Source organism: Octopus sinensis, linkage group LG13 (assembly GCF_006345805.1).
Source record: "Octopus sinensis linkage group LG13, ASM634580v1, whole genome shotgun sequence".
Classification (NCBI taxonomy): domain Eukaryota; kingdom Metazoa; phylum Mollusca; class Cephalopoda; order Octopoda; family Octopodidae; genus Octopus; species Octopus sinensis.
The window spans coordinates 26213527-26238526 of NC_043009.1; the positions used below are offsets into that span (position 1 = coordinate 26213527).

General features: G+C 36.2%; 1 long non-coding RNA gene across 1 annotated transcript in view; it reads left to right on the forward strand.

Annotated features, from left to right (window-relative positions):
- Nucleotides 1-25000, forward strand: part of LOC118765779 — a 264728-nt gene that overhangs the window by 26880 nt on the left and 212848 nt on the right. The gene's annotated exons all lie outside the window — the stretch shown is intronic.

The window sequence follows — 25000 nt, forward strand, 5'->3', positions numbered from 1 at the left end:
AAGCGAGAGAGAAAGAGAGTGAGTGAGAGAGAGGGATGTAATATATATATTACAATATATGTAATATATGATATATTACCCTATATTAGATATTTTATTGTATTATATCATATTAGATTACATTATATTATATTATATTATATAACTTACAAATATGTCCGACTTATCACACATTTTCTTATCACCGTTACACTGTGTTTAAAGCTTTCGGCTACTTTACTGAATTATTGTTCTTCACGTCTAGACACAACCACAGAAAATTTACTGCTGTCAGCATAGCATGTCGCAACATTCAAAGAATACGTCTCCGAAAACCTAATTTATGGAGAATGAAGTTATACGTCTTCCATGATAAATCAATACCATATTTAACTGACCTTTTACCCGGAGACCTGTTTTACCATTGAAGCAATAAATGGTCGGTGACGCCAATGCGCAGTCGTGCCGTTGCTGAAGTGTGACGGAGATCTGGTACTTAGCCGTCCATGATAATTTTTATTGGTCACATCATAAAAATTTAGAAACTTCGCAAACGTAGAATAATTTTTTTTAGGATCAGTGAATAAAGCTATAAACGACAGGATGTAACTAAATATTAGGTTTAAAAAAATCTTTGTATAGAGGAATTCGAAGTAAAAGTAAAGATAAACTTACTTCTCGAGTCGTGCCGACTCATAAGAATCGGTTTCTCAGTTTCCATGGCGCATATATTTCCCCACCTGGATGTGACGCCAGTCCATCGCAGGATTATTCATTTTTGCCAGCTGAGTGGACTGGAAGAACGTGAAATGAAGTGTTTTACTCAAGAAAACAATGAATCGCCCGGTCCAGGAAACGAAACCACAATCTTACGATCATGAGTCCAACACCCTAACCACCAGGCCACGTGCCTCCACTGAGGAATTCGAAGGAGTGTTTTGGTCCAATGGTGGAATGCCTGTCATGTATGCAGATGTGGGTTCGTGTCCAGAGGGCAGCCTTCGACTTTTCTTTTTAATCCAAAGGTTCTCTAACCGAATACTTACTTGCTACTATTTACACTTTTATTTGCTTCGAGATTCACTTTTCCTAAAAGGAATAGCTATTCGAGTTCCATCGCGTGAAACACGGCCTTTTGTGTTGTTTTTGCTGTTGCATTTGTTATTGATGTGGTTGTTGCTGTTACTGTTGTAGTTATCGTTGCAGTATTTCTGATGCTACTCATGATGGTTGTGGTGTTTTAGCTTCCAAATGAATTTTAATGATCAAAGCTATTCTAGACACGAGAATCTTTTCAAACGGTTTAGGATATCACCTAAATGGTTTCTGCATTTTACTTTAGGCAATTAAGTGTAATTTGATGAGGATTTGCTGATATTTTTAGCAGATCAAATAACAACGTTAAGCGGCGAGCTGGCCGAATCGCTTGCACGTCGGACAAAACGCTCAGCTGTATTTCTTCCGACAATTTACGTTCTCTGAGTTCAAATTTCGCCGAGGTGGAACTTCGCCTTTCATCTAGTCGGGGTCAATAAAATATAGTACCAGTGAAATAGTAAGTTGGATGCAATCAACTTGCCGTGTATCCTCAACAGTTGGTGGCCTGAAACTCTGCAACGGACCGGCGTTCCTTTCAAGGGGAATGTTGTGATCTTGGACACTTATAGACCATAAAATCTGGATAACCGACCTTGTTAATCTTAGGATCCGAGCGAAAAAAGAAGAAAGAAAAAAGTAGGTAGATGCCCGGACATTGGCTCATGTTCGTCAATGAAGCATCTATATTCTCACGATTGTAATAAAGATCAAGAACTGTCACCAGGGATAAGACATCAAATGCGCAACTAAGAAGCCTATCAGAACATCTTTTGTATAGTATCTCGCATTCGATACAGATTTCAGTGTTTGAGTTGGGATTCTAGTATGTGATTGATTTGACATTTTGAGCCTATATTTTGTATAAAGACTGGACTAGACTCACCATTCAAAATTGCTGGACTTGTGCCAAAAATTATTATTATTATTATTATTATTATTATTATTAAGGCGACGAGCTGGCAGAATCGTTAGCACGCCGGGCGCAATGCCTAGCGGTATTTCGTCTGCCGTTACGTTCTGGGTTCAAATTCCGCCGAGGTCGACTTTGCCTTTCATCCTTTCGGGGTCTATTAAATAAGTACCAGTTACGCACTGGGGTCGATATAATCGACTTAATCCGTTTGTCTCTCCTTGTTTGTCCACTCTGTGTTTAGCCCCTTGTGGGTAGTAAAGAAATAGGTATTTCGCCCGTCGTTACGTTCTGGGATCAGATTCCGCCGACGTCGAATTTGCCTTTCATCCTTTCGGGGTTGATAAAATAAATACCAGTCAAGTGCTGGGGATCGATGTGATCGATTAGTCCCATCCCCAAAATTTCTGGCCTTTTGTCTATAGTAAAAAGGATTATTATTATGTAATTTTTTCAAGAAAACTTTTAGATTGCTTTGCAAAGAAATAACAAACAGCTTCTTTCTGTTTGTTTGTTGGTTGCTTTTTTTTTTTGTAGACATAGCTGATGGCGTGTTAAAGTTCATTTATAGAAATATCATGATATCTCACGCTGATAAATAATGTGAGAAACGCAATAATTAGATACGATCACGTGACATTATATACAGACGTATTAAACGTTGTGCTGTTTCTTTTCTTGTTATGTTTTGCGATGTTTGTTTTGTATATGTTGCCAGAAAGCGAATCGTGATGTGAACGTTAAGGGGGGAAAAGAGACAACAACAAGAACAACAACACTAATATAATAATAATAATAATAATAATAATAATAATAATGATTGTGATTATATTAATAATAACGTCCGATTCAGCAGAAATTATATAAAGGTAAGCGAAATTTTTTTGAGAGAACATCGGTTTGAGCAGCAAAACAGGAGTGAGGAAACACTCAAACACTAACACGCGCGTACGCTCGCACGCATTTACACACACACACAAATTTCTCTCCTGTCTCTCAGCACGTATATACATACATACATACATACATACATACATACATACATACTTACATATGTGTTTGTGTGTGTGTGTGTGTGTTAGACAGGAAGATAGACAAACAGACAGATAGAGAGACATATAGATAGATAGATAAAAAATAAATAGAAAGATAAATAGATACACAGACACACAAACAGACAAACAGACAGACAGACAGACAGACAGATAGACAGATAGATAGATAGATAGATAGATAGATAGATAGATAGATGAGTCACATGACACACATATATATACATATATATATATATATATATATATATATATATATATATATATATAACGGGAAGCTTTATGAAAATAGACAAAAGACGAAGGCAGGTGGGAAACAAACAAACAAGTGTATTAGTATGGCGCTCAGGAAATATAAATAAAACAAGTCTTTAACGTTTCGAGCCTACGCTCTCCAACAGAAAGATACACAGAGAGAAAAAAACACAGAAAGAAGGAGAGAAAAAAGATGCGTGCAGTAACTAACGAATCAACATGGCGATCTGATTTCGGCCAGAGGTCAAAGATCAAACATGAGACGCGAGAGCGAAATAAGGGGAGATAATAGGGTTGATAATAGGGTTGAATGACCAGCTATTAGTGCGTATGAGAGGTCTGGACGTGTGTATGTATAGGGTTGGTGTATGTATTAGTATGTATTAGTTTGTATAAGGGTGTGTGTGTGTGTGTGTATGAGAGAGTATTAGTGCGTATGAGAGGTCTGGACGTGCGTATGTATAGGGTTGGTGTATGTATTAGTATGTATTAGTATGTATTAGTACGTATTAGTATGTATAAGTGTGTGTGTGTGTGTATGAGAGAGTATAAGTGCGTATGAGAGGTCTGGACGTGTGTATGTATAGGGTTGGTGTATGTATTAGTATGTATTAGTATGTATTAGTACGTATTAGTATGTATTAGTTGGTGTATGTATTAGTATGGCACATCATATATGATGTGATGTGTAAAGTCGTGTGGTGTAGTGTGTATATATATATATATATATATATATATATATATATATAGATAGATAGATATAGACAGACAGATAGATATACTCGCACACTTGGGACTTGCCCTGGTTCTATATTTCACGAGATTCTTTGTGTCTCCTTGGTAGTCTTGAGTAAATTTGGTGATGACATCCTTTCATCAAAGACAGTTTGTCTGTGAGCAAAGACTTTTAAAGAAATTTATCAGGTGATACGTACTTTATTGCAGAATGCCCTTTATTAAATTAATTTCAGGAATCTCAAACAAATATTTGGTCTCAGGTGCAACACCTTCTCTTTGAATTTTGTCTCAGAAGTTTCGGCTGCCGTATACTTTTATTTTTCCCATCTTTTCGTTGTATAGTGTACTAAGAGCTACATTACTCAATGTGCTTTATTTTGTTTTAGAGAATTAGGGAGTCCTTTGAGAGAGATTTAGCTGTTTTATCTAGCTGCGCAAGCGGCTAAATATAGTCTCCCCTACTCTGCATTAAGTTTCTGGTGGCAGTCATAATATGGAAAGGTAAATGACTTTGTTAAAACTACTGAATCTCTTGTTCTGCACTCTCTAACTGTATCGCTTGGTTAAAACGTTCACCTCACAATCATGAAACGACGGGTTCAATCCCACTGCCTGGCTTCTGAGCTATTTGTCTTTTCTCATATCATCGGGTCAATTTATACGTTGTGGTTAAAACTAGTTACATGGAAGCCTGCCTGGTAGACCGTACTTGTAATCCAGACAACTAACCTTATGCTACATTGCTTGACGCTGATTCTATCTGACAATTACTTTAATGGGATAACTTTAATGGGATAATACTCACTCACTTATATGGTAACTAAATAAGTAGGTCGGTTTGTTGATCTGATCAACGGAGTACTTACCGTCGAAACCGACAGAGAACCATTTAACATGTGTTTGTGGTGTTTTTGTATGTACTATGTTTGAGAGATGATATTTTAGTTATAAGGCTTTAGAAGTGTTTGAAGGGTTTCGTTTGATCTTATAGTTGTTGCTTAGGCCCAGGGTATCCTTGATCCAGCAGACCTATAATCAAAGGCATTCCGGGCTTGACAATCCTGTCTTTATCCACACAATACACTCAAAATCAAAATATCTCGATATTACAACAAATATTTACAAGACAGACGAGAATAATTTGTTGCTGATTTGGCTGCTATTACTAGCAGGACAAGTGACCAAGTAAAAGTACTTTCTTAAGTAAATATGTGAAGGCACAGTGAAATGCATATTAGTTGCTTCATCAAAAATATGCATCTCACAGGAGCTTTGACATATTTGCCCATGCTTTTAAAATTAGCAGGCCAGAATTCCCTCGAGCTACTGCCTTTTATCATCGTACTTCATTGATATCATCTTATCTGCATGTAATCTCTCTCTCTCTCTCACTCACTCCCACTCTCTTCGCACACGCACACACATCCACCTGCATAATTTTGCTGCTAATGCCGAAGAAATGGATTGATTGTAGTGCGAAACAGATCCAACCTGCTGACGTAATAACTGCAATCAGCTGGATGAAACACGTGCATTATATAACACATGATATATCAATTAAGTTTTGCATGTATGTGTGTGTGTGCGCGTGTGTGTATGATACACGTGTGCATATATATAAATAGACACACAAAAACATTAAAAAAATAGCTTCGCACATAGACAGGAAGTTAAGACCGTAAAATCAAAATTTGATCTACCATTTTTACTGATGACTTTTCTGCTTTTAGTAATTTGCTATAAGGCTCAATGATGTAATAGTAGCAGTAACAGCAACAGCAGCAGTAGTAGTAGAGGGGGTAGTAGTAGTAGCAGAACCATTTCAGCAACAGTAGTAGTAGTAGCAACAACCGCAGTAGCAGCAGCAGAAGTGGTAGTAGTGATGGTGGTGGTAGTGGTAGTGGTAGTGGTAGAACTGAGAATAAAGCCAATAAGAATAGTCTTTCGTCTTATCTTTAAAAAAAATTAATCTAAATAATGTTTTGATAAAGAAATAATAATTAAATAGAAAGAAATTTGAAGCTGGAATAGACTTAATTCACGTTATTTTGAGGGGGAAAAAATTACAAAGATTTTTAAAATAACAAAATTTACTATTTCTGTTTTTTGTATCTTTGAGGAAGTTATAATTTGAAGAATGGCCGAAAATTAATGAAAAAAATCAGAGAAAAACGATTATGATCAGTCATTTAGAGTGTAGCAGGACAAGGAAAGAAAAGACCTACACAAGAGGCAAAGAGAAAAAAAATTAATTTTTTTGTTCTTAATTATAATTACGAAAGTTATATAATATCATTTTAGCAAAAGGATATAAAAAAACGATATTGCTTTGTTCTGGTAGTTATTTATTATCTTTTCTAGAATTTTCTAAATGCTTCTAGAATAAGCGAAATTCTTTGTAATTGGGAGTAACGTTTTTCTTCCTTCTGAATAATTTGGGGGAAAGAAGAGAGAGAGGGTGGGGAATTAATACGTAACGAAAAGTCAATATATTCGCTAATTACGAGTTACCATACGCAGTTACGTCCCCATCTCTATGTTTCGAATTTTCCTTTTTGCGGTGGGGCGATATGACCAGCACATCTTGGTGTTGGGATTTTGCCTTAAATCAGTCCTGATTGAGTAGACCTCTGTTCTAAGAACTTCAAGCCATGGCCGTCTTTTCATTTCGTGGGGAGAAAGGGCATTGTGCACCTTGAACTATATTGTAGAATGGGATCTTTTCGGTTTGAACGGCAGTTTTTAACATAATTTCTAGGTAACTAAAAAAATTTTAAACTTCGTATACTGGTAGAATGTGTTTATAAACATCTTTTTCTCTTGGCTTTATTGAGAAAATTCTATAATTTGTAAGATATTTGCTGTTTTTCTTCTTCAATTTCTGCAATTTCAACCAATCAGTGACGTCTATTGAGTTAAAAAGCATTCTGTGCCGTATGAATATGTTCCTCCTTTAAGAAACAGATTGGGTTTATTTACATTTGTGAAGAAAAAAAGATACCCTTCCCCTACCCCACCCCTAACTCTAACCCTTTAAGAGATTGAAATGCAATAGATCGATTCTAGGGTCATAATTATGGGTGACAATTTCATATCACACAGCTAGAAAAACTGCCGTTCAAACCGAAAAGATCCGTAAAATGTTTCCTTCTCTTTGACTGTATGGACGCAGTTCATCTACATACACATTAGATACTGATTTGAAGAGGCACATTGCATCCTCATTATACACATTAGACCCAGACCTAAGACCACTTGATTGTGATTTGAGGGGTTACATTAGATATGCGACCATACTTACGCCGTGTCTTTTTCTAAGACGTATTTCATACATTTTGAAAGAGATTACGCTGGTTTGACTAGTAATGGAGTAACCAAACCGATCCTGCTTCAGAATTAGGTTCTAACTCTGTACTTCACAACTTCTATATTTTATAGACCCTAAATTGACTTAGGCAGGATTTGAGCTGCGGACGTAAACATTCAGTAAAAATATGGCAAGACATTTTGTCCAATGGTTTTAACGAATTTGTCAATATATCGCTGACTTTCTCGACTAAGTCGACTAAAGAAGATCGGTTGTTCAATCTCGCACTGTTTAGTGATCCTAATAATAATAATAATAATAATAATAATAATAATATAATAATAATAATGATAATAATAATTTCTACTCTAGGAACAATGCGCAAAATTTTGGGGTAGGGTTCCTGTCGATTAGATCGACCCCAGTAAGCAACTGGTAGTTAATTTATTGACTGTGAAAGGATGAAAGGCAAAGTCGGCTTTCTTATCATAGGCACAACTCGTAAAATTTTGGGGGAGGGGCTAATCGATAACATCACTCTGAGCGCTCAATTGGTCCTTATCTGATCGACTCAGTATTCATCAACCCGAAAAGCATTAATGAGGAAGCGACATCGGCGAAATTTGAGCTCAGAGCGTAAAAATGGACGAAACGCCGCTAAGCATTTTGTATGGCGCGTTAACGACTCTGCCAGCCGCCTGCCTCATTATTAGTAACAATAGTATAAAACTATAACAAAACGAGGAAGTTATATCCGAAAGCAAACAAATAAATAAAATTAAGGAAAAAAATATAATGAAGCAATCACGCTTAATTAACAAACTGCGTTGCTTATCGGAACTTAATTCCCTGTCTTAGATTAACCTCGCTCCCAAAGTAGTAACACACATCACGCTTCTTGATATAAGTTAAAAATAGTATAAGCTAGAGGCTGACGTATACAACAGCAGAAGATGGTGGTGGCGGTGGTCGTGATGTAGGTGGTACTAAAAATAGAATGATATGGAAAAAGAAAGATGGGTGCAAGCGAAAAGTACTCTTAGACACGAGTAAACGAAGATTTTTAAATGAATATTTGAAAGAAGAATAATTATAAAAAATAAATATATATTAAATTCGGATAATATTTCCTGAAACTGTTATCAACTTCTTTCCTGTCGATATATACATATATACTTATGTATATATATATATATATATATATATATATATATATATTATATATATATATATATACTCGTACACACGAGGTGTGTGTGTATATATACAAACGCATAGTAAACCAAGTAGTCTTATTTATAGAGCTGTTCTTTAAGAAAAGATAAACCAACATTTACTGCAGACTAAAGAAATACGAAATCCCAGGTGAAAAGAAAACGATTTAAACCATAAACATTCTAATAATAGTTCACACACACACACACACACACACACACACACATATATATATATATATATATATATATACAGTCAGCAATGAGGACAAGGAAATATAGCCATAGCATGAGGAAAAACAAAAAAGAAATGGTATGAAAGAGGATAGTATAAGTGGGAGTAAGAAAGTGTGTGTGTGTGTGTATGTGTGTGTGTGTGTGTGTGTGTGTTTGTGTATGTGTGTGTGTGTGTATGTGTGCGTGTAATTTCTTGAAATCCATACTAATTGTTTCCGAATGGATAACTGTAACAGAGAGAGGGAGAAAAGAGAGAGAAAGAGAGCCAGGAACTTTTTCAACATCCCTTCGTATACACCTGTGTGTTCGTGTGCATGTTTGCTTGTGTGTTTTGTGTGTGTATATTTGTGAGTGTGTGTGCGCGTGTATACACGCAAATAGACACACGCACACACACATATACACACACGCACACACACATATATACACACATACACACACTCCGCGTATATGCTGTCCTACTTGCAATTGTTTATTTCTATTTCATTATTTGTGTGTGTGTGTGTGTGTGTTGTGTGTGTGTGTGTGTGTATGAGAGAGAGAGAGAGGGAGAGAGAGAGAGAGAGAGAGAGAGGAGAGAGTTTGTTCGCTCGCACGCATGGCAAAAGCAGTGATTTGTGTTTATACATAAATAAATAAACGTATGCAGATATATGACTGCATGTATATATATATATATGCATGCGTATATTTATATATGTATGTATGTATGAATGCATATATCACTGTGGATGCATGCATGCACGAGCGTATATAATTTGTGCATCATGCAAGAAAATTAGTACTTTCTCCAATAATTTTCAGGAATGGTGGTGCTTCAATGGATAAAAGAAAAATACCGCAAGGTACAAATTATCTTTCTGTATAAACCATAGATTTAACATTTCGAACTGCAAGAGACCGCACCAAAAATTTTTCCCTGAAGCCACCCAACAGCGAAACAGCACCAAAAGCCCAAGAGTTTTGAACCATTTTGTGAAGAGTTGACATCATGCATGCGCACTGTCTATGTTTTTTTTCGTTTTGTTTTTTAAATTTAGCTATTAATTTGTGAAACTGGAATTACGAAGTGGCTGAGTTGTTAGCGTATCGGACAAAAATGCTTTGTGACACTTGTTTCGACCCAGTTCAAAACACGCAGGAGTGTAGTTTGTCATTTATTCCTTATCGACTTGTAAAAGTATGGCGACGAGATGGAAGAATCGCTAGAGTACCGACAAAATGCTCACCAGCATTTCGTCCTTCGTTACGTTTTGAGTTCGAATTCTGTCGAAGTCTACTTTACTTTTCATTCTTTCGGGGTTGTGCACTGGGGTTGTGCATTCCCGTCAAGCTACGGTAGCTTGACTGGAATGCGCTCCGTGTTCTTGGACACAGTCAATCGACGAGTTTTGGTGTATAGTGAATCCGCTTGGTTGTAGTCGTTGAATGAAAAAGCGCTGAATTAATATTGCAAGAGACTGGGCCTATGCTCCAATCATGACATGCGCCGAGCAAATTGTTTAGCGGCATTTCGTCCATTATTACTTTCTGAGTTCAAATTCCACCAAGGTTGACTTTGCCTTTCATCCTTTCGAGTTCGATAAAGTAAGTACCAGTCAAACACTGGGGGGGGGGGGGTCGATGTAATCGAATTGTTCTCCCTCCCCCAAAATTTCAGGCCTTGTACCTTTATTAGAAAGGTTTATCATTTTGTTGTTCTTCTTGATTTTATCTTTGTTGTCGAAGGCGGTGAGCTGACAGAATCGGTAGCTCGCAGGAAACCATTTAGCAGCATTGCTTCCGGTTTTATTTTCTAAGTTCAAATACTACCAAGGTTGACTTTGCTGTTCATTTCTTTCAGTGTTGAGCACTGTGGTCGATGAAATCTACAGCCCCACCCCTCAAATGGACTGGCCTTGTGCCAAAACATTATTATTTGCTGTTATTGTTTCCCGCTATATCCGAGATATCCGATATATTATACGAGAACTGTAGCGTTTTCTTTCCCTTAATTTGAATTGACAGCTTCACGAAAGAATTTTAAGGCAATCGTTTACTAGTTCTTTCCGCTAAACCTAAAACTTCAAGTACCCCGTTGAAAATACAGCATTTTTACCGTTTTACAACTCTGCATATTTTTGTAAAGGAGTTCGCTAATTGGTTTAGACCATTTTGCGAAAAGAAGAGGGTGGGTGGACGTAGATGATGGGGAGGGGCGGTAAATTGCTGAAAAAATGAAAGAACGTACGTGTTTGGTTGGGTTTGGTTTCTAGGAGATTTTTCTTCCTTTTTCTTTAGAAATAATGTTTTGGTTAGTGCACTTAAAAACATACCCTGTTTTGATATTTGGTGAGGGACAAATTGCATACATACAAATAAGTGTGCACATCTCTCTCTCTCTCTCTCTCTGTATATATATCTATATATATATAACTTATATATACATATATGTATATACATACCTATATATACATATATATATAATATATATAATATATATTATACATATATATACATATATATATATATATATACATATAATATATATATATATATATATATATATATATGTATTAAACATTATATATATATATATTAGAGAATATAATATATATATATATAGATATCTATATATATATATTATATATGTATATAAACATATATATATATATATGTATATATAAGTTATATAATGTATATATACGTATTTATAAGTATGTATATACATATATATATATATATATATATATATATATATATATATATATATATATTATATATATAACGCATACTAATATATATTACACACACATATAATACATGTAGATAGATAGATAGATAGATAGATAGATAGATATTTGCATTCATATTTCCTTACATTTTCTCTCCTAGGATTCTACTATGAAGTGTCATAAATAATCTAGATTGAAATCTTAAACGTTGATTTCTGTTACACTTCATATCATTCGGAATTTCTGTTGTCATAGGCATGGAATTTAAATGTGATACTTCATAGAAACAGATATAGACTAAATACAGTTGCCTAAGTGATTTGTGATCTTCACGTGTTAAAATGTGAGGTATTGTGTTTAGTTTATGCTGTTAAACATCATAGTAACGCTACATTGAGAGAAACGGAAGGTAGGAACTCTGTGGTGTAATAGAAATTGTCATACAATTCTATACTTCTGAGGTGAGGAGTTTAAATTATTTATATTATTCATGTGAAGGCGCGTGGCCAATTAGCTAGGTTGTTGCGCTCACGATGTCTCGCGAGATCGTTGGTTCGATACCCTGATTGGTCAACGCTTTGTGTTCTTAAGCAAAACACTTCATTTCTCATTGCTCCAGCCCCCCTTTGAGATCAGCAGGAATCGTTGGCCTGCTCGCCTAGCTAGCGGGGTGGCATCATTCGAAGGTTAAAAACAATGCAAAAGCGCATTGTGACTAGCGGTGTGTAACAATATCTTATAACCTGGTCGGTCATGTGATCATGTTATATTATTTATATTATGTAATACGCGTGTGTGTGTGTCCTCATCTCAACTGTTGCTTTCATTACGTTTTGGCTGTTGTACCAGTTGTGCACTGGGGTCGATGTTACCGATTAGTCCCCTCCCCCTTCTTTTACCCACGGAATGAAAATAGTGTCCCAGCGAAGATCAAAGAAAGAGTTACGTTCGAAATCCCGATATAATAACGGAGTTCAACACAAGACACCTGAAGACGGCTGGAGCGTACAACAGTCGAAACGTAGTGAAAATAACAATCAAGATGAGGACGCCAGTCGCCGACTAAAACAAAAACTATTTATAAGAAATTCAACATTTGAGAGAACTTCTTTTGCGAGTGATGCGTGAGATAAGTTCGCCTTGTTTGTATACATACATACATACGCGCACACACACACACACACACTCACACACATGCATACATGCATACATACATACTTACCTACATACATACATACATACATACATACATACACACACACACACACACACACACACACACACACACATACATACGTACATACATCTTTTATTTGTTCTCAGTTGCGAGAATGTGGTTATGGTAATGCACAGTATTCAAGAGTTTTAGTCGAACCACTAGTTAACGAGAACGAAAACAAACCAACAGCTGTTGTCAAGCGGTGGGGGTGCGTGACAGAAAATATACAATGGCACCCACACACACATATCTATTGATCTAGCAAGCGGAGCCTCATCTCAGTAAATGGGAAGGTGTGCAATAAAGCTGCCGAGAGGAAGACTGCGAAACGGTGCACATTCTTTCCTGAATACTCTTATAAGATTTCTAGTGTCCAGTATGCGGAACTTTCAACTGATAGCACTTGTACCTGCAAGTCGTTTGCTAATATATATATATATATAATATATATATAATTCACATAAAATAGTGTATATTATGTGAATAATATATAGTCTATTGATTGTTTTTTTGTGCTAGGCCACTGATAATAACAATTTCTAAAATTCTTATTACCCTAATATATTTATTATGGTTTAAATATATATATATATATATATATATATATATATATATATATATATATGACGTATATTTATTTATATGACGGGTCTGCAGGCAAATTCCGTCTACCAAATTCTTTCACAAGTCATTGGTTAGTCCGAGCCTAAAGCAAAAATCATATGGCCAAGATGCCATGCAATGGAACTGAACTAGAAAACATGTAGTTACAAGGTAATATTCCTAACCAAAAAGCCATGCCTGTCTTAGGAGAGAGAAAAAGAGAGAGAGAGAGAGGCCGGCCTATCAATAGGTAGGAGTAGCGTCGAGAAGCACTTCCTAAAGAACAACTTTCTTATTTAATTCTCGTACACTTTTCTCTGATCCACAGCATAGCCTGCCCTAGTTTAACCAATTAAACAAACCGTTTCTGTATAAAAAGCAAACCTTGTATGCTTGAAGATATACTCACCAGTTACACATTAAAACAATATATATATATATATATATATATATATATATATACCAAATTATAGTTATAATAATCACCGTGTTGATACAGCAGCGGACTACTAGCTGAAAGACATTGAGTTCATATTTGTAACAGGCGTTTCCTTATATAATTGATCAGTGTGACGTAAACTTCGCGCTCCACTTTACTTAATTGATGGGTCCTGCTTCGTATCAGCGTGGGGACAAGGAAAATTATCTATTATCCGCTTCAGCGCCAGTAATTTCGGAATAAGCATCAATCGTAGAAAAAGCCCCTCCGGGCTTAGCGCACGGGTTTATTTTTTTATTTATTTGTTTATGTATTTATTTATTTGTTTATTTATTACATGTTTATTTATGTTTACGCTTTAGCAGCAATATTGGTCGTTCTTATCACACACACATTTGTTTCATTCACGTGTGAATACCTTAAACAATTTATTGAAATTACGAATATGTGTGCACTGATTCTGGTAAATTTACTTCACGTGTTATACAGAGTCTGTGTGGGAGACTCTGAGTGACCGCTTGAATTGCTAGAAATAGTAATCAACTCTCCCTTGACGTGTATATTGTTGTATTTATTACGACATATACGGGTACATCAAGCGTCAGTTATTTAAATACTTAACCCTTGTTGCGTTTGCTTGGTAATTTCTTGTTGTCTGTTTGTACTTTTAGGCGCTGAACCAATAGCAAAAAATTAAAATAAGACTTAGTTCCTATAGTCATCTAGTGAAGGCGTGTGGCCTAGTGGGTAGGATGCTACAATCGCAAGATCACGGCTTCGATTCCCGACCGGGCGGTGAACTGTTGAATAATATTCTTCATTTCACGTTGCACCACATAATGCACCCCATTGTCCCCTTTTGCCTCTTATCTTTTCTCGAATTACTTTTTATTTCTGACTTCAGCATTGTATTTACTTGAGGTTTAACAAATATACCGACCTTCAGTTTAGCACCAGAGAATTTTGGAAAGGAGTATTTTGATCATTATTATTTATCATTGCATCTAGATCCGTTTGTTTTATCTTTAATCGAACAGCCAAAAGAATGTACGTTACTAATAATTTTAAAACTCATGTTCGCAAGATCACGTAGCAGTAATTTCAAGAAAGATTACACTACACTGGAAAGAGACTTGTAAAGCTTCTTCAAATTCTTAGTTTTTACAAACGCTTTATGTGAATTGGAAACTAAGTTACCACACTTTTACCTAAGTGTTTACGAAGAGGCTCCTTGAAGATCTCTGATCTTTGCTGGTTGCAATTTTCTACAGTTTAGAGCGCTGAAGTTGCTGGAAATGATCCTCAACGGCTCTGAAATTAGTTAAATAGAGAAAACATGAGTATTAAGTAAATCCAGTCTGCAAAGCAAGCACAAAGGCAAGAATCTTAAAATCTCACCGACGCACACATTCCCCGCTTCAATTCTGCTGACTGGATTGATTTTGGCAAGTAGTTGTTTAACTTGTTTGTAATCATCTTTCTTCTGTACCGAGTGAGCGAGGAAATGGCTGTCACTGTGAAGTTAACTGCACTCTCAGAGACTTAAAGTTTACAGGCTCCTAACAAACCGAACTAAGAAGTTTTGGCACAGTTGTACCATGTAAACAACAGGAAACCATTGACTTCGTTTGACTATATTCTAAATATAACGGTACTAACAGTGCTTCATGAACGTCTGGGTCCTTTGCTTTTATAGTGACAGCATTGAGCACCGAATGGGTGATGTAGCGATGCCTAAGCTGTTTCTTGTTTTCTTTAATACTGAATGGTGCCAATGGCCCCAGTATTTAACACTCAATGGCCCAGTTCACCAAGTTGTAAGTACGCACTCCAAAGTGCGGATAATGTGTATAGGTTGCGTTGTAGTTAGAAATCGCAACAAGTCTGTCAGCCTACAGTGGTGAGTTCAATTCTCCCAGTGGACATGGAAAAAGAATGGGAAACATGTCCAGTGTAATCTTTCTTAAAATTACTTTGAAATGTTTGATAAAAGATAATACGAAAAGTTTTTAATTTAATGAATGATAATAATAACACTTTCTACTATAGGCACGAGGCCAGAAATTAATACGGGGTGGGGTACTAGTCGATTACGTCGACCCCAGATCTCGATTGATACTTCTTTCATTGACCCTTAAAGGATAAAAAGTAAAGTCAACTTCGGAAGAATTTGAACCTGGAACGTAAAGGCAGACGAAATGTAGCGAAGCACTTTGTCCGGCGTATTAACGACTCGGCCAGCTCGCCTTCTTAATAAGACCAATATTGCTTTTTGTTAGAGGCACATGCCTGATATCTTGGGGATGAGGGACAGTCGATCATCATCGACCCTGAAAGGATGAAAAACAAAGTTAAACTCGGCGGAATTTGAACTCGGAAAGTAAAGCCCGAAGAAATTCCCTTTTAATAATAATAATAATAATGATAATTTCTAATATAGGTACAAGATGGGCGAAATGCCGCTAAGCATTTGCTCGTCAGGCTAAGGAATTTGCCACCTCGCCACCTTCCACCTTTTTTAATAATAATAATGATAAAGGTTTCAAATTTTGGCACAAGGCCAGCAAGTACGGGGGGGGGGTTGATTCGTCAGTGTCCAGCTGGTACTTATTCTATCGATCCCGAAACGATGAAAGTCAAAGTCAACCTCGGCGCAATTTGAACGTAAAGACGGACGAAATACCGATAAGTATTTTAGTTTCCGTCTATCAAATCCACTCATAAGGCTTTGGTCGGCCCGGGGCTCTAGTAGAAGCGTGCCCATGGTTCCACACAATGGGACTGAACCCAGAACTCTGTGGGTGGGAAGCAAGTTTCTTATTTATTTTAATCCTTTAATTTACAAAGGCGGCGAGCTGGCAGAAACGTTAGCACGCCGGGCGAAATGCTTAGCATTATTTCGTCTGTCTTACGTTTTTGTAGGAAGTAAAGAAATAGGTATTTCGTCTGCCGCTACGTTCCGAGTTCAAATTTCGCCGAGGTCGGCTTTGCCTTTCATCCTTTCGGGGTCGATAAATTAAGAACCAGTTACGTACTGGAGTCGATCTAATCGATTTACCCAAAATTTTGGGCCCTGTGCCTAGAGTAAAAAAGAATCTTTTCATTTACAATTACAAAGAACAATACAACAATTAAATAGTTGACATTTCAAGAACGAAGTTCAAACGATAATTTTGCCAATAATTCTCAAAATAAATTTTCTGAAAACTTCAGCACGAATTTTTTTTACACGAAAATATCTCGAACAAAAATAAAGCGAAAAGAAAAAAAATGACCTTCAAAGGAAAACAGAGAATAAAAAATTATTTTTTTCTCTATGAAAACATTTTATATTCTGCTTGCTAATAAAGATTTACAACATTAGACAAAATAAAATGAAATATCATTATTATAGTTTTGTTTAGTAAGGTGAATATTTAGTATCTTTGCTGTTATGTTTGAAATTCCAGGAAGAAGCGCGTAAGTCACTCTGTTGTTTTTATAAATGTCAGGACTCGGAAAGAGTTATATATAACCGTAACAAGCACGATTGTTAATTCTCGCTGACTCCGTGGATGTTCCACGGTTTAATTAGAAGGAAGCTGCAAGATTAAAATGACATTTTAAATGTTTTATTTAGAAGTTACACACATACACGTAAAAGGAACAAATAAGAGAAATGAGGTGAGAGAGTAGATGTTTATTACATTCATTTACAGCTGTTCCATAATATTGTTAGTTATACAATAAATGTTATATTAATCACGCACACACAAACACACACACACAAATAATATACACAGTACCTTTATAGGTGCCAGATCAGACAACGGGAAGCGCTCCATATGAAGTCGCTCTACAGTATACTTTGTCTCACATAGCAGGACAAGGTGCCGCATACCAAAATTCTCTTGACGGTTGGGATCTAGTACTGAGGCCTGCAACGTTCGTTGTCTTCTCCGCTGGGTTGGCCATGGGATTTGAATGCTGAGTAACCGGCTCCCAAAGCTGGTTCTCTTCAGTGAGATCGAATAGGAAAGTAGGCCTCGTGGACATCCAATATTTCGCTTTTATGAGTATCTCAAGTGGCCTTTCACTTTATGCGGTATACCTCCCAATCGGATGGTGCCCTTGGCTGTTAATAGGCAGATATGGAAGTCCATGTGTAACGCTGGAGGAGAGCACTTTGAAACCGAACGCAGGAAACTGCACGAAGAGAAGAGACGTCGTCATCAAATTCCCTGCAGTTGTTGTTCGGAGTCACTTTCAGTGCCCCCAGTTCCACAGGATCTGCCTATCTTGTATTGGTCTTGTCAGTCACGTCCGCTTCCAAGAGAAATGATGTGCTGGAGGCGAAGTAGGAGGATGAATGTCCTGGATCGACGCTGTCCTCAACCTTTGATAGGCTGTCATATGCAATAAGCAAGCTAGCATCTAATTCCATTTATTTACCACACAACAAAATATACCGAATAAATTTAACAAATACCTGAAACTACAGCAAGGGAATATCTTACTCATCTACAACTTAAGGATAAACAATATTTGGCTTAGAAGAGAGTCATCTTTTAGTTTCCACGTATACAAATGCAAATGGCGTGCGCCCATACACACATATTCTTATACTCTCTCACACACACATAGATACAGAGGTAATTGTCGAGTGTGTGTGTGTGTGTGTGTGTGTGTGTGTGTGTGTGTGTGTGTGTGTGTGCGTGCGTGTGCCACTAGCGTTCATATGTGTGCAAGTGAAGGTTAGAACGTGCTAATAGCTTTCCTTTCAATCTCTTTATGAAACACACACACACTTTCACCATCTCATCTTCTCAGTGTGACAGATTGTTTACACCAAGGGAATTTACCGTGAGCAATCTGATACAAAAGGTAGATGCTTTTGCCAGAAGGAAGTTACAGTATCAATATCAATGCCGTCACGTGACAGGAATGTTAGGACGTTGCATGGTTAAGATCTTGCCTCACAGCATTACATCTTGGGTCGACTTCACCTTTTATCGTTCTGCAATCAATAGAATAGTTCCGATTAATAAGATGAATAATTATAAATTTGTGGAAATGCGGTGCATTGGTTGAGCGTCAAAGAAAATAGTATGGTGATTTACGTTCTGAGTTCAAATCCTCCCGAGATCTAATTTGTTTTTGATCCACTTGGGAGAGTTGTGTGCATCAGAGCCGTCTTCACAGCCATATAGCCCCCACCTGGCAGATCGATGCGCTGGGCCCTATCGATTTCATTCATTGATTTTAAGTCACCGCATACATAGATCAAACCTGAGCCTGCTGACTTGTGGGGCCCTTGGGCAATTCAATGGACTGGCCCCCTATTCTTTTTATTTTGTGAAAGCAAATCACGGCATACATTGATTAGAATTGGGTCCCTAAATCTGTGAGGCCCCTGGGCAACCGTATGTATATATAAATACATATATATATATATATATATATGTATGTATATATATATGTGTATATATATATATACATACACATATATATGTATACATACTTATATACATCCTCCTACACGTCTTCTACTTCTTCCACTCCTCCTCCTCCTCATCATCAGCAGCAGTATAGTCATTATCATCTTTATTGCAGTTGACATGATCGTCGTCGCTGGCCTGATACTCTCTGTATATATACATACATGCATATATACATACATACATACATACACACATATATGCATGTATGTATATACTTATGGTATATATATACACACATATACACAAACATAAATATGCATATGTACACGTACACACACACACACCACACACACACACACACATATATATATATATATATACGTATATATATATATATATATACGTATATATATATATATACATACATATACATATACATACATATATATATAAATAATACACATATACATATATACATATATGCATATATATATACATATACATACATGCATATATATATATACATACATATATATATTTTATATATATATATATATATATATATATATATATATACATACGCACACACACACACACACACACACACATGAAGTAAACTGGCAACATCCAGTCAACGTAGCAATCATTCAGTCAGTGATCCGACTGATAATTATCAACAAAGATTTTAAGAATATTGATGAAGCCTCAGCTAATCAGCTTCCGTTCTAGCGTTGCCTTTAAAGGTGAACTGTATTTACTGCTTAATTAAAGAGAAATTATCAAAATTGGGCCATAAATTTAGATTCTAGTCTGTAATCAAGCTATTGACTCTCATTGTATTTACACTAATACAACTTAATTAAAATTATCCATCTTTTTCATACAAATATATACGGAGGTATGTATGTGTATATGTATGTGTGTTTGCATGTATGTATGTATGTACGTATGTATATACGTAAGTATTTACGCACTACGTACTTATATGTATGTATGTATGTATGTGTGTATGTATGTATGTATGTATGTATGTATGTATGTATGTATGTATGTATGTATGCCAGTGTGTATGTATGTACGGACGTAGGAACGTATGTATATATTATGTACGCATGTAGGACGTATGTATGTATGTACGTATGTATGTATGTAAGTATGTTTAGTGTATGTATGTATGATTTTTCTTTGAGAATTCTTTAAATTCCTCATAAAAGATATCTCAAATCAGTTGCTAACAAAGCGACGTGACATTTCGCGTTAAGAGACGTACTGGTGTTTGTAAATATGTGGTTGAGTTGATGCGTTTGTGGAATTGTCGATGCATACATCCAGGTATATTGATGATATATTCATTGTGATAGAAGCTGAAAGACTATCAGATCCTAAGAATAATGCCATCATTGCATTTTTCACATTTATAACCCAACGTAAACTCGAATATATATTTAGCCCATCACACCACCTCCATAATAAAATAGACAATTATAAGGATAAGAATCAGCTCATATGGTATCTTACTATACACACACACAAACTAAGTCATAAATACCTGCTTATCACGTGATCATGTGACCGACCAGGCCATCAGATGTTGCTACACATTGCTGGTCCCAATGCGCTTCGCATTGTTTTAGCCTTCAAACGACGCCATCCCGCTTGTTAAACGAGCAGACCAACAGAAGAAAGAGTACAGCAGGGTTCGCCACCACCCCCTGCAGGAGTCTCGTAGAGTTCTAGGTGTTTTCGCTCAATAAACACTCGCAACGCCCGGTCTGGGAATCGAAACCGCGATCCTACGACCGCGGGTCCACTGCCCTAACCACTGGGCCATTGCGCCTCCACTTATACGGGGGCATGATACAAAATATCTGTAGACAAATCCCTTCTTTGACGAATTTCCAAATATTCATTCACTAGGTACAGTCATGGCTGTTTTGTCAAGAAACTCACTTTGTAACCACGTGGCTTTGTGTTCAGTCCCACTGTACAGCATTTTGGTCACATGTCTTCTACTATGATTCCAGACCGACGAATGCTTCATAAGTGAATTCGGTGTACAGAAAGTGAGTGGAAGACCGTCATATATACATACACGACGGTCTTCATCTAAAAGCCTTCAAGGTGATGCTGTAGCATGGTCGCAGTCCGATTACTGAAACAAATATATCCTAAATGAAAAAGTAATTTTAGATAAGGGAAGCTTATGTTTGAAGTAAATATTATTTGTAGTAACGATTGTTTGCCAACATAAAACAATAGTCCTGGTTTAGGACTAATGTTGCTGTAATTTAGCCCCAGGAGACATCGTCTGCAGCTGGCTATACGACACCATCTGAGTCCTTATATGTGTCGTTATAGATCGTGTCGTATAGCCAGCTGGAGACGGTGTCTCCTGGGGCTAAATAACAGCAACATTAGTCCTAAACCAGGAATGCCATGTTATGTTGGCACACAATCTTTACTACAAAGTACTGTTGCTGAATATCTCAGGTTGTGAGATTTAAAAATAGTAATTTTTTCATAAATATTATTTATTAACAGTTGCCATAGAAATTTACAGAAGTAGATTTATTTATATTGATAGAGGTACATGACACTCAAGAATCAAATGCACCCTGGTTACAAGATGGATGAATACGCCATTGAAAAAAAAACAATGTTACTTACACCATATCTAACCACAAATACAGAGTCAGAATGTATTACAATAACTCCAAGATGAAATATGCTTTAATTAAAATAGATAGACTAACTAGCACACCACAAAATATACTTCAGAAAACAGATGTAATATACTTATTTTGAAGTAAACGTGAAAGTTGTAAACTCCATAACTCAGACTGTCACATCTGACTTGCATGTAAAATACTTGAGTATGTATTTACCATACGGAAACTTTATAAAATATTAGAATACAGTAGATAAAATTAGAAAGAATAATTTTAGTTGCCAGGTCCACAATTTTATATAGTATATAAGAAAAGAAAGAGGAAAAGCACTGCGCTAGAACAGAAACCAACACAAACACAAATGCAACACATGAAAAAAAAAAGAAACCTGCAAGGATTTAACCATTGAATAATATCTAAATCAGTCGTTTGGGGGATCTTATCACTTTTAGCAATAGTTTTGTGGTCATTTGTCACCTACTGCAAATGGCGCACGTAACACGCCATTATTATCACTAATGTGATGGCGAGGCCGGTGTGTTCTTGAAACGTTAATGAATTAATGGATTTAAGGAGAATATTTTGCCGAAAACTAAATAAGACTAATAAGTAAATATAAAAACAGTCTGAATAAAAGAGCGGTGGACGCAAACACGTACGCACACACAAACACACACACACACTCAGTACACACGTTCGTACACACATACGCACATGCACATCAACACACACAAAAATACATACATACAGGCATATTTCCTTACACATCCATAATTATATATGTATATGTGTGCGTGTATGTGTGTGTGTGAGGTTTAAATTTAATGAACACTATATACATATATATTTTTGCAAGAGAAAGAAACGCGCTCACACACATACATAGATATAATTGCGTGTGGATATATATATATATCATATATATATATATATATATATATATTATATTATATATATATATATGTATATATATATATATATATATGTATATATATATATATATATTATATGTATATATATATATATATATATATATATATATATATATATATATATTATGTATATATATATATATATATGTAATATATATATATATGTATATATATATATATATATGTATATGTAATATATATATATGTATATATATATATTGTATATATATATATATGTATATATATATATATGTATATATATACATGTACATATATATATAATATATATACATGTATATGTATATATATACGTATATATTTATGAATGTATGTATATCTATATCTATATATATTTGTATGTATGTATTTATGTATATATATATATATATATATATATATATATATATATATAAAGAACGCACACACATGTACACACGTAAACATACACATATATACACATATATACATATACACACATCAATATAATGTGTCAACACATGACCTCATTAATTACTTCTTACGTCCAAAATTTTATTGATTCATGTCACAATGTTTGTGGTTTAATGGTTTAATATGTGTGTTATTCAAGTGGACATTGACAGCAATGAATTCTGAATAGTATATATGTGTTTGTTTGTGTGTGTGTATGCGTATGTATGTATGTATGTATGTATGTATGTATGTATGTATGTATGTATGTATGTATGTATGTATGTATGTATGTATGTATGTAAGTGTCTGTGTCAGCTTGATGTGTGGACAATCAGCACAATACAATTTTCAGGTAAACCTTTGTTGAAATAAAATATTGAAGTCTTTAAGTAGATAGGAATACACAACTTTTCAGGACAGCATAATATACAAGTGTATGAATGTGTCAGTGAAGTAAATACAGAGAACGGCGAAGTGATTCGTAGCACGACAAGAAATCAATTCGTTTCGTTGTGTCTGTATGTATACAGTTTGAAAGTTAGTACTAAGAATCTCATCAATTCGTTCATATTTATTCACTGTATTATATAGTATTGAAATATTAACGACTGTAGCCTCCGCGTTTCTCGTCCCAATGTATGTGAGTATATACATTTAAAAGCTGACATGCAGCAAATGGTCACACACGCACACATATATATATGTATGTATATATGTATACGTGTGTGTTTATTTGTATGTATGTATATATGATTGTCTATGAAGAAAGAGAAACGGGTGAATTCATAAATATATATCAATATATGATATGCATATCTATATGTATATACATACACATACACGCATATACGCATTCTCCCCATGTATATATATATATATATATATATATATATATATATATAACGGGAAGCTTTATGAAAATAAACAAAAGACGAAGGCGGGTGGAATACAAATAAACAATTGTATTAGTATGGCGCTCAGGAATATAAATAAAACAAGTCCTTTACGTTTCGAGCCTACGCTCTTCAACAGAAAGATACACAGAAAAGAAACACGGAGAGAAACAAGGAGAGAAAAAAATGCGTGCAGAAGCTAGCGAATCAACATGGCGATCTGATTCCGGCCAGAAGTCAAAGATCAAACGTGAGACGCAAGAGCGAAAATAGGGGAGATAACAGGGTCAAATGACCACGCCACAACATAAGGGTGTGTGTATGTATGAGAGAGTATGTAGTGCGTATGAGAGGTCTGGACGTGTGTATGTATGTATGATGTGATGTGTAATGTCGTATGGTGTAGTGTAGAGGAGATGAGGGGAGGAGAGGGGGAGATAATAAGGGGGAGGGGGAGGTAAGGTGGAGAGATGAGGGGGGAAGAGAGGGGAGGGGGAGAGTGAGAGAGAGGAAGAGGGGGAGGAGGAGAGGAAGAGGAGGGGAAAATGAAAGAAGGAGGGGGGTGAGGGTGAGATGAGTTGAGGGGGGAGGGGAGGGGGAGAATGAAAGAGAAGAGGAGGGAGGAGGAGGGGAAGGGGAGAAGGACGGAGAGGAGAAGAGGAGGGAGGATAGAGAGGGGGAAGGGGGGAAGGAGAGGAGAGGAGAAAGAGGGGGAGGAGAGAGAGGGGGGGAGAGAATGGAGTGAGGGCAAGAGAAAGAGGGAAGGGGAAGAGGGAAGAAGAAAGAGGGAAGAAGGGAAGAGGAGGGAAAGAGAGTAGGGGTTAAAGGATGAAGGACTGAAGAGAAGTAGGGGTCGGGGGGAGGTTAGATGAGGAGGGGGAGAGTTGAG